Below are 11,382 nucleotides of genomic sequence, written 5' to 3' on the forward strand. Positions count from 1 at the left end.
TGGCGCAACGGAGGTCCGACAATGCCTGGGCGGCGACCGTGGTGGTACAATGACGACGGCGGTCACCGGGTGCGGATATAGAACATGTGGCGGAGTGGGAGAAAAACGGCTCTGGATGGGGTATTTGAATAGGTAGGCCGGCACTGTCGAAGTCCAACATGGTGGATGTACGGACTCGCTAAACCTCCGCTACATTTGGTGTCGGTTTGTGGGATTTCAGATATCCGATTCAGAAAAATTTAGAAGGAGCGTTGCATGACAAAGAATGTCCGAACTATCCAGTGCAGACACTTAGAAGCGATTTGGTGAACCGCATTGGAGTTGCCTTAAGCATATATATAGTATACAGAAGGGCAGAACAAATTAGTGGGACTCAACTAATAAGAGCATCTACTACTCGACCTCCTACTCTCCCCATTTGTTCGAGCGTATAACCCGACATTGTCCGGACCAAAAAGCTACATCCAACCAGAGCCTCATAACCCCTCAAACCTTACTTATATGTGGGCAGATATGAGGAGGTCGGGACACGCCCAAACCCGACCGCCGTGGCGGCCAGTCCATGGTAGCCTACCCTAACCCCACATAAACCTCATCCCATCCCTATCTGAACCAAACCCTAGCCTCACTCTCGAGCACTCCGCTCCTAGCCCCACCATGGCCGTCTCCGACAGCGGATCTAGCAGTGAGGCTGACCCATTGACTGGGGCACACTTGCCATCATGTCGGATTCGAGCTCCGCCCATGACGATGAGGAGCTCGCCCTTCACCGGTCGCGGATGGACATGGGCGGGAGCTCGAGTTCCACGGCCTCCCGGTGGCCTGGAGGGGCAGCTCCAGCTCCACGCTCACCCGCGCCGGCCCGTTGCGCTCTCCATCCTTCCCGGTCAGGCGGCAGGGCGAGCAGTGCGAAGTACTCCCTCCGTTTCTAAATATTTGTCTTTTTAGAGATTTTAACAAGTGACTACATATGAAGCAAAATTAGTGAATCTAAACTCTAAAATATGTCTACATACATCCGTATGTGGTAACTATTTGAAATCATTAGAAAGACAAATATTTAGGAACGGAGGAAGTAATACACAATCAGACTTGTATTTTATTTTTACCACCATTTCCTAACATTAGAGATCGTTTCTTGTCCAAAAAAAAACATCATATATTCATGGACAAAGACGGGTACTTCAGTGCTGTAATTTTGAGAATTCTGTTGATCACACAAACATGCAGCAGCAGCTATGGACGCATGGATGTCATTACTGGAAGTTTAAAACTCGACACTTGCAGTCATTTGATCATAAAGTCTCCACTTGAATATTTGTCCAGAAATGAAAATTCAACAACAGGTTAATGTTAATTGTTAAATGCAGCTAAAGATTTCGGCGGAACAGATATCATTACTGGAAGTTTAGAACTCGACAGTTGCAGTCATTCGATCATGCACATTTACAACGCAACAAAATCTGCACTGGAATCTTCGTCCAGTTAAATACAGCTAAAGGTCTTGGCGGAACAGTTTGTACCCAGAGTTGATAGCAAAAACCATGAATGCCAGGAAAGATACAACGGATGGAGCTGTTCGCCATATTCGGAAAGGATCGCTCCCCTGGTTGTCAATTCAATCGCTTACTCGAGCGGTTGCTGATGATGACAATGATATCAATAAATAAAAGGTACGCCAGTATCTGCAATATACATTAAAATAAATAATTAAGCACTCGCCTCTCCTTGCAGAGACTGAAGAACCGACGAATTGTATATTTCAGGGAAAGCAAGTTTGTTTGGTACAAACAGAAAATAATGAATAAAAGTAAGAAATATTTAAGCATACAACATGTACAAAACAAGTACACATTAACTGGAGGGCTGTTTAAGGCCCTAGAAAGCTGCTCTATGGGACATGAAACAAAATCGGTGCCGAGAAAATGGTTTAGCTGTGACAGACTATGGGGGGTATATTTATCAGACTACTATTCATATAGCTGGCAAAACAAAAGAAATAAGAGATGAACGAAGGAGCAACTCCAACACATGGTTCAAATGGCATATTTCCTCTTACTTTTTGTCATTTTCTATAGTTTGTTGGTCCATCTAAAACCAGTTGACTGATCACTGACACATGCACTGAACATGATGTGGTAGTGCTGCCTCACAACCAGGTCAGGCTATCACATGAGGGGAGTATATACTTAACTTAAAACAAAATGATATGTACAAGCAGTCAAGCATAAGGTGCCAGGGAGCACCCAGCAAATAATGTATTCATACCATACCAACCATTTCCCGGGGCATATTGGGTGCACTAGACAACTTAGTTCAATATTTAAGAAGTCTTGAAAACAATTAACAACATTCATACATGTATATACCATGTCATAAATTCTTAGATCCAAATTCTTACATACTCCCTCTGTAAATTAATATAAGATCCTTTAGATCACTAAGTACAACTCAAGAAATGAAAAGGACAAATCTGTCTGAATAGTACCACCAGGATACTACTCAGGCCAGATTTCAATTTGGTACTATTCATATCTTGATTTGTCTTTCTAGTTTATGAAGTTGTGAATCGCATTTGGATACTTAATTTTGTACATTCTGAATTAAACCACCACACATGAAAGCTCTGAAAACCTATTTAAGCATATAGATGGCAAAAGGAAGAGATTTAGAAAATATAAAAAAAATCTAGGATAAAATGGCATATCCCTTCTACTTTTTGTCCTCTTCTTTGCTTTGTTGCTACAAGTACCCATCTAAACTATTCGCAAAAAAAAGTACCCATCTAAACTACTCCCTCCGTCCGGAAATACTTGTCGGAGAAATGGATAGGGAGTATTTGACTGATTATTGGCACATGCACTGGTCATGATCCCAGTGCTCACACCCCGGGTCTGGTTTTGAACAGCGAATGTTACACACATGAGGGAAGTATGCCAAACGTAAACTGAAATGATACATACAGGCATAAGCATAATGGCTAATGTAGTATCATCATCACAGCAAGGTGCTGCCAGAGGAAGCAATCAGCTAATAATATCTTCATAGTAACCATTTGGCGCAATACTAAAGCTTCATGATCAGTGGCCAATTGTAGTGTTTGGCCTACAGAAATCACTTATGGCAGAAGAGTGAACTTGTTCTATTCTCTTTCTCCTAGAAAGACGGAAAAATGAAGGACCGTTGTACTGGAAAAAATCCCCTAAAAAATTCAGGTCGGCACTGACTCATTGTACCGAAATGCATGACCAGTACCTAACTGTGCCCGCACCGTTCACCTTACCCGTGGTACCTAGTTCACCATGACTTCCGGCAAAAGAGCCAGCAAGCCGTTAGTTTCAATGAGCATCAGCATTGAGGTGTCCTAGTCCCTTTAGACAAGCAAGGATCCCCGCTTCCTCCACACTAGCACACACAGGAACACCAGCCATGCATGATCTCGGACAGCGATGCCCACTCCTGCAGGCTTAGAGATTGCATCCTAGCCTGCATCACTATGCACGATATTATTCCAATGATGCTATCCACTTGCCGAACCAATCTGGCTCTTGAGGTGGAGCAGCTAGTCAGCCCTGGTGCCGGAAAAGCTTCTCCTCCGGTAGCTTTACAAGGAGCTGCCCTCTGGAAGCCGTCAGTACAGGTTTGATTGCATTTCTTATAAAAAAAATTATTACTTTTGTTCCATACAACATATTATCTTGAAATATTATTGTCAAAAGTATTACTGTGAAGAATGTGTCCAAGGTCCCAAGCGAAGGCCCGCATCTGGCAGTATACTCATCCAGCAAAGCTCGAGTTGTGCTAGAGAGATCCTTCAGATATAATTAGGCTGAAGCAGCCTGTTGAATCAGTGTACTTCTTTACTCACCATCAGCTTCAGGTGTTGTAACTTATAAGGTGTGTCTGGGATCATGTTCCGATCCTTATTGTATAGTATAAGGCCGCAGATGATTGTACACATTGCTTTGATTTTAATGGCCAGACTTCCATCAAGTTAGATGCTATCAGTATATATTGTTCTAGCATACATTTTGTACGAAACAACTACACGCGAAAGCTTTGAAAAGCTATTTAGACAACATGAAAAGAAACAAGTGCTGACAAAAATGGTTTGACAGTCAGGTAAAAAAAAGGTTTCACGGTGACAAAGTAATTTTGGTTTTGGGGAACATATTCATGTCAGATATATATTCATATAGCTGGCAGAAGGAAGAAATGAAAAAAGAAGAAAACGGAGCAAGTCCATCGCATTGGTTTGGTCCTCCTCTTTACTTCGTTGGTACAGGTTCCCATCTAAACCATTTGCCTGATCATTGATAGATAACGCTGGTCATGATGTCATAGGTGCTCACAACCAGGTCAGGATATGTAGCATCAAGTGTAAAATACAGGAAGAAAGTACGCCTAACTTAAACAGAAACAACAATACCATTTGACTCAATAGAAGGGCTTTGCAGTGTTTGAACTACAGAACATGAAAGAAAAGTGAAATTGTTCCCTTTTTCCTTGAATGGCAGCAATAATTCACTGGTCTTTTATCAATAGTTCATTATTTTGGAATGGGGCAAACATAGCAAGGCCAAACCAAAGCCCTTGTAGTCCATGATATATCAAGTATAAAGAGCACACTTGGACACTAAAGGAATTATGCATGCAACACCTAATCAGCCAGCTCACAATCCATCCTAAATATTTCAGTGCCTCAACAAAATCCAAACTAGACATCTATCCCACTACCAACCATAAGGCTTAATTCACACCTCAAATTTTGGTCCAATTAAGAACAATCAAAATATAATGCATTTAGAGCATATCAAGATGATGAGAGCATAACCATGCAAGTAACAAGTGCTGTGTAATAACATAGCATCCAGTACTCTAAATGCGTCTTTTGTCTTGATGACTAGGCAATATCCGTCGATCATTTAAGTAAATGTAACAAGATCAGGCCTCTCACCAGTACTTATGACCATGTCAAAGATATTGTGTTCTTCAGTTACCCTTCTGCGGCCTATGACAAATATCCTTGTTCTTCATTTCAGTAATCAATTCCTTGGCTTTCTCCATCTTGGCTAGTACTCTGAATGCTTTCTCCATCTTGGCAATAAGCAATATCCATTGATAATTTTAGTGAATGCAGTAGGATGAGGCCTCTCACCAGTATGGGTAACCAAGTCAAAGATGTTGTGTTCATCGATTACCTTCCCACGGCTTATGATTAATATCCTTGTTCTTCATTCTGGTAATAAATTCCTCGGCTTTCATGGAATCACCATGATTAAAATAACCCTCAACCATGCACATGTAAACTTCTGTGTCAAGTGGTACTCCGATATCAATCATCTCACTGAATTTTTCCATCGCATCATCCATCCTGCCCATCTTGCAAAATGCAGATATCACAGTTAAATAAGTGAATTCATTAGGCTTCACACCCTGCTTCAACATGTCTTCAAAGAAAAGCATGGCCACATCCATCCTACCATACTTAGCATATGCATTAATCAGTATGTTGAAACAACGGAGGTCGGGTACAACTCCATCTCTTGCCATCAGCTCACAGAGATCAATCATTTCAACAAGGGATCCTTCTATAGCGTACCCATGGAGCATAATAGAGTATGAGACTATATCTGGTCTTCGGCCATTCACGGCCATGGAATAAAATATTTCCTCAGCTTCTTTGATTCTTCCATGCTTGCAAAGGTAGTCCATGAGTGAGTTGTAGGTAACAACGCTTGGCATAACACCTTGGCTTCTCATCACTTTCAACAACCTAGCGACTTCTTTCAACTGTCCCAAAGTTGAATATCCTTGGATCAAGCTATTATATGTCACAGTATTCGGGTGTACACCGTTATGAACCATTGATCGAAGAACCACCTCCGCCTTGTCCATTGCTCTTGCTTTGCATAGCGCATCGATAACAGAGTTATACGTCACCACAGTAGGCACAACCCCCTGTTGTATCATTTCATGGAACAGATCGCATGCTTTGCTTACTTCGCCCTCCTTAAAGAAGCCATCGATTACCATGTTGTATGCAACCACGTCGGGGGAGTGGTCAGCTCCTTTTTTGGCCATCATTTGGAGCAGGTCAAGCGCAAGCTGGCTCCTCCCACTGTCGCAGAAACTCTTGAGAATTACTGAGTAGGAGATGGCATTAGGCAGGTCGTCGGGCATCCTGTGGAGCAGCGCCCAAAGCCTCCTCCGTGCGCTTCATGTCACAGAGGCACTTGAGTAAGCTGTTGTAGGTAATGACATTCGTCTTGATGCCTGTCTTGAGGAGGCGACCGAAGAAGGCAGGCCCTAGGTCCGGGCGGCATGCTCGATGGCAGCAGCCAATCAGTATGTTGTAGGTGATAATGGTGGGTGCTGGCACCTGGCGACGGCCTGCTTGGGCCATGCGGTTGAAGAGATCAATGGCGAGGGCAGGGGCATCGGTGCAGATGGTGGAGGGCGGCGCACGCGCAAGGGCAGCAAATAAGCCGTTGAGTGCACGTACTGATACTGGGACTGGTTGGCGCAGCATTTCGTCGAACAGTTGGTGCGCGAGATCTGGCCTGAGTGTCCCGAAGCCCAGATGGCCGTGGAGTGGAGTTCGTTCAGCAGCTCGTTGGCGCATGAGGAAACGGAGCTGGAGAAAGAGCGGACCTGAAGGCGTGACATTGTCGCCGTCCAACTTCTGCAGCGGTGAATGCGGGAGGCAACGACCAAGTCCTGTTGTCCTGGTGGGAGGAGGACGGACGGAGGAGACACTGGACAGAGCTTCTTCCTGCAGCGACGGTGAGTGCGGGCCCGCGCCGGCGACGACCAACCACGGGCTGAGCGCATCCAGCGGCGGGAGGACGGTGGACGGAGGTGTGGGATTGAGGAATTTTAGATTCGATTTGGAGCTCGGCGCGACTGGGATTCCGTTTGCTGGGCGGGTGCACCATGCATTTTACATGGGATTGGGTGGTGTTCGTACGAACATGCATCTGTTGGATATTTTGAATTTCTTTGGTATTTGGATTTTTCAAAGGATATTTTGTCGACGTGATCACTGTTTTTTAAGACCTTTGTAACTAGCTTTGTTAAACTCAAATAGTGCTTACGTTGTCTGCTAAAATTTAACGATGGTACCTGGAGATGCATCTACTTATCGGGATAATATCATACGAAAACCAATATTCAATGAAAACTTCGTGAAAATCATATTTTTAAGTTTCAAAAAAATCTGAAAAATGTGGGATGTTAAGAATGTGATGTTTTATTGCTACACAAAATTTCAAGTTGAAAAACATTATGAGATGTGAGCTATGAAAAAGACAAATTCACCCCTAAATAGTGACATTACTATTCAGCACTATTCAATGTTGATGTTGTCTTTTTCATAGCTCACATCTCGTAATGTGTTTCAACTTGAAATTTTGTGTGGCAATAAAACATCATCCTCTTAACATCCTGTATTTTTTTAAATTTTTTTAAACTTCAAAACATCTTTTTCTCATGGTTTTCACCGGTTTCCGCCGAATGTTAATTTCCGTATGATATTCTCCCCTATCTATAAGGAAGGGGTGTTTGCATGCTCCCGCTCAGTTAGGTCATTAGCAACTACTCCCTCCATTCCTAAATATAAATCTTTCTAGACATTTCAATATGGACTATATACGGATGTATATAGACATAGTTTAGAGTGTAGATTTACTCATTTTGCTCCGTATGTGGTCTATATTGGAATCTCTAGAAAGACTTATATTTAGGAACGGAGGAAGTAGTACATTTGATCCTCTATTACAATACTCATCAATAGTAAACTTCCCAACTCACATAATAACTCTGTACGATCATCTAAAATTGAAGCTGACATAGAATGTCCCTCATTCAGACGTATAACATCGACCACAACTGAATTATCTATCCTCATCAAGACATTATTGCACCCCGTGCTTTAAAGTCTCTACCTAATAATAAAGCGGCTATTGCTTCTGCTCATACATCACCGAAATTACCCACCGTACCATCCATAATAAATAAGGAAAAACGCTTTCAGTTGATTCAATTTTTTTTTCGAAAAGGGGGGCTCCCCGGCCTCTGCATCAAAACGATGCATACGGCCATCTTATTAAAAAAAGGCAAAAGTGCCAACAAGGTTCCACAGTCTCCAGCTAAACCAAAAGGAAAAAAGAGAAATGCAGCTCACACAGAGCTCCAAGCGGCTAGATATACAGACTAGCCCAAAACAGATGCCACAACCGGCTGGCTAACAATAGATAGGGAAACTAATTGCCTATCCTATTACATGACCGCCATCCAAACCGGTTGAAGATATCCCGAGCGACCATCTCCCAATGGATAGATCCAGTAACCAAATGCTCCCTGGCCTCCATCGGAGTGAGTAGCGACCATGAACGGATCAGTGCCGTAGCTTGGAAAATAACCTGCAAAAAATGAATCCGTGATGTTCTGTTAAAAACCAAATCATTTCTGCAATTCCAGATAGTCCATAACAAAGCGCAAACTCCAACCCGAATATGTCTTGTGAGAACAGGCCCAACCCCATGAAGCCATGTCCCAAATAAAGCAAAGACAGAAGTCGGTGGAGGAAGATTAAAAGCAATATGAATCGTCCGCCAAAGAACTCTAGCCAACGGGCAATCAAAGAATAAATGCTTAATCGTCTCATCCCGATCACAGAAACTACACCTAGTAGGACCTGTCCAATTGCGTTTAATCAAGTTGTCCTTTGTTAAAATAACTTGTTTATGGACAAACCACATAAACACTTTTATTTTTAAAGGCACCTTGACAGCCCAAACAAACTTAGAAGTTGGAATATCAGTCGAATTAATAACATCAATATACATTGATTTAACTGTAAATACTCCAGATCTAGTCAACTTCCAACGCAATACATCGGGTCGGTGAGAAAGTTGAACCTCCATTAGTCTCCTTACTAGATGAAGCCATTCTTCCCAACGATTGCCCGCTAGCAGTCCTCGTAGAAATGACAAGTTGGCAAGTTCTCTCTTCCAACGGAGAGACCCAAGTTCGATCCCAAGTAGCTCTCCCCTTTTCCCTTTTATAAATCGTGAACACCTTTTTCTTAGCAAAGAAGGCAGGTTTTATTCATCTATGGCAATGTTTACATGGATTACAAATAAATCATGAGGAATACCCAACCATGTGTGTCTACCCTCGGATAGGGTAACACCTAGCCTAGCCATCTTATGAGCTTCAACATTATAAGCTCGAGCTTCATGAGCAAAAACACACGAACTAAACATAGATTCTAACTCTGTTATTTCTTTGATAACTCCTCCATCCACGCCTCCAACTCCATCACGAATATGGTTAATGAACTCTTTACAATCTGAAGCAATATAAAGGTGTTGCATACCGAGATCATGAGCAAGTGCTAGTGCCTCTCTGCATGCCATAGTTTTCAACACTGTTGGAGAAGTAAGACCTTGAATAACTAGTGTTGACGAGCCCAGGTGATCCTCGCTGTTGTCATGGCAAATGGCTGCGGCTGCACCTCTGTTGTGATCTATAGAGATCCCAGCATATACATTAATCTTGGCACTTCCCGTCGTTGGTGGCAGCCACCTTTGTCTCCTTTCGGTAGGAGCAATTTTAGCATTCGATGTTGAAACTTCCTTCACTTGTTCAAGCTCCTCAATGAATCTGATTATAAACTGATGAGTAGGCAACGGACTTTGGTGTATACCCTCGTGAATAAGCTTTCTACACGTCGTCCAGACTACCCACAATGTAACTGTTAAGCAAGTCAACTCGTCATGCGATAGCACCTCCATCATTGAGAACAACCAATTCCTAGCTATTGGTTCAGTTGTAGCTATCAAATGCTCCAACAGCATTGGGTCTACTAACACCCAAACGCATCTTGCCATCGTGCATTCTATTAGACTATGTCTCCACGAGTCTTGCATACCACATATACTACAACTATCTCCGGTAGTCATGTTTCTGTTCTTTCTCACATCCTCCGTTGGCAATGAATTTTTTTGCGAATCTCCAAAGAAACATTCTCACATTTGTCGGTACTATTGTCTTCCACAACACCTAACAGCCAGCGCGCCCTATTTGGCTGGCCCACTAGCGAGTCTGGACGCCCTTTGATCTTTATTCCGGTTTCATTTTGGTTATTCGATATTTCTTTTTTTTCTGTTCTTATATTTTCTTATTTAAAATAATTCGGGATTTTCAAAAAAAAATCCAAGTTTCATTTTTATTTCTGAATGTATGAAAAAAATATTCCAGAAATAATAAAATGTTTATGGATTAAAAACAATGTTCATGATTTTTGAAAACTATTTGCATATTCAAAAAATGTTCGTGAATTCAAAGTATGTTCAAGATTTTTTTTTAAATGTTCAAAAACATGAAAAAATGATTGTCAATTACAGAAGAAGTTCATTGATTCAAAAAATGTTCATGAATTCGGAAAATGTTCATGCATTTCCAAAAAATGTTCACCCATTCCAAAAATGTTCATTGATTCAAAAAAATGGCCGACTCATAATTTTATTTTATCAATTCAAAAAAAATTCCGACTCAAAATATGTTCGTCGATTGAAAAAAAGTTCATCGATTCAAAAAAATACATGAAAATGTTCGTGAATTTGAAAAATGTACTTTGCTATTTTCATATCCTAATGTTATATTTGTTGGACATCACTGTGGAGAACGACAAAAAAGGTGTAAACAGGTAGCGGCATAGATATTTCTTTTGTCTAATAAACTGAAAACACCGTGAGTTGAAAAACATTGTTCTATCATAATGCAAAACCTTGGAGATGCGGAAACGGTTGGCACCCACGTGCATCATAATGCACAAGATCCGACCCTCACTCGTCGTACCCCTCCGGTACTCCTAAGCCCTCCTACACACCGCTTGTCATGCACTAGAGGTGCTCACATCTGACACCGTAGAGACAACCTTGTTCATGTCCAAGAAGTTGACCCATCAGTTGTGCTCTATTGCATGACTGCATCTATCTATCTCTAGTAGTCCCCAACCTTGATCTACACATACCTCATCATTCCCATCGAGGAGATTGGTGCCATTGCTCGACATGCGTGCCTTAACGCATCAAAAGGGTTCGTGCCATATCTATGTGCATGATCGAAGAGCCAGACATGCAAACTCAATCTATTGCTTGGGTTTGGCTATGTGGTCTTATTGGTGCCTCCGTGACCTAAATGTAGGTGCAGATGGCGAGCCACACAGGTGGGGAGGATCCAATTCATAGAACATATTTAAGAGAACATTGACGTCATTATAAACTAAAGTGGTGCATTTCATCCTGTACAATTATTGCGTTAGTTACATCTCTATAGAGATACTGAGCTCCCTTGATTTGAAGCGTGCTGGTG

General features: G+C 42.1%; 1 pseudogene; it reads right to left on the reverse strand.

Annotated features, from left to right (window-relative positions):
• Positions 1-1,267: 1,267 nt before the first annotated feature.
• Positions 1,268-6,897, reverse strand: LOC119315043 (annotated as a pseudogene).
• Positions 6,898-11,382: the final 4,485 nt, after the last annotated feature.

The sequence above is a fragment of the Triticum dicoccoides genome, chromosome 6A (assembly GCF_002162155.2).
Source record: "Triticum dicoccoides isolate Atlit2015 ecotype Zavitan chromosome 6A, WEW_v2.0, whole genome shotgun sequence".
NCBI classification, from domain to species: domain Eukaryota; kingdom Viridiplantae; phylum Streptophyta; class Magnoliopsida; order Poales; family Poaceae; genus Triticum; species Triticum dicoccoides.